The following is an 803-nucleotide window of genomic DNA, read 5'->3' on the forward strand; positions in this document are numbered from 1 at the left end:
TTCCACTATTTCTCACTCGCCCAGACCTCTCTCACACTTGTACATTCCTTCCTCATCTTCCACTCTGTCTTCTAGGAGAGGTCAATGATCTGTAAAGTTCTCATTCTCCGAGAAGGGGTTAAAAGCTCCTACAAGCGGCCGGTGCACCCCCCCTTCTTCTCTGTCCCAGCCGTGCTGCCGGCACAGGCCCATGTTTATCCAGTTTCAAGGTTACAGTCTCAGGCAGCGTCCCTCTCTCTCTCTCTCTCTCTCTCTCTCTCTCTCTCTCTCTCTCTCTCTCTCTCTCTCTCTGTGTGTCTCTCAGGGGTGGCTGCCCGATGGCTCCTGGTGTCTCCCTCTCTCTCTCTCTCTTCCACCCTTCCACCCCCGGGCTCAGGCCTACCTCTCTCGGCCACATGGCTTTTCCCTGCTCCCTGCCCAGCCAGCAGCTGGGCCGGGGCAGAGACCCGAACTCTTTCCCGCCAGAAACCCAAAAGGACCCTCCCAAGGGAGACCTCTGCTTTTAACCCCATGTTCTCAGAGGCGTGTCCAATGTCCCAATGGCTAGGTTAAATGCCAATATTAAGGCCTGAATATCCATTGGCCCAAAACACAGCATCCCAAAAAACACATTTCCTGTCAAACCACCACAAGAAGCCAGCATTATATTCCAAAAAGAAGCCTTATTATTTCATAGATACCTGGAATCATCTCAATTTTGTCCATGTCAAAGCCGATTCTTTAATTATCCTGAGGCCTATTGCCTTTTGGGATGTTACTTATCTCAAACTACATCCTGCATCCTGTTTTCTCATGAACATCTG

Source organism: Agelaius phoeniceus, chromosome 7 (genome assembly GCF_051311805.1).
Source record: "Agelaius phoeniceus isolate bAgePho1 chromosome 7, bAgePho1.hap1, whole genome shotgun sequence".
Classification (NCBI taxonomy): domain Eukaryota; kingdom Metazoa; phylum Chordata; class Aves; order Passeriformes; family Icteridae; genus Agelaius; species Agelaius phoeniceus.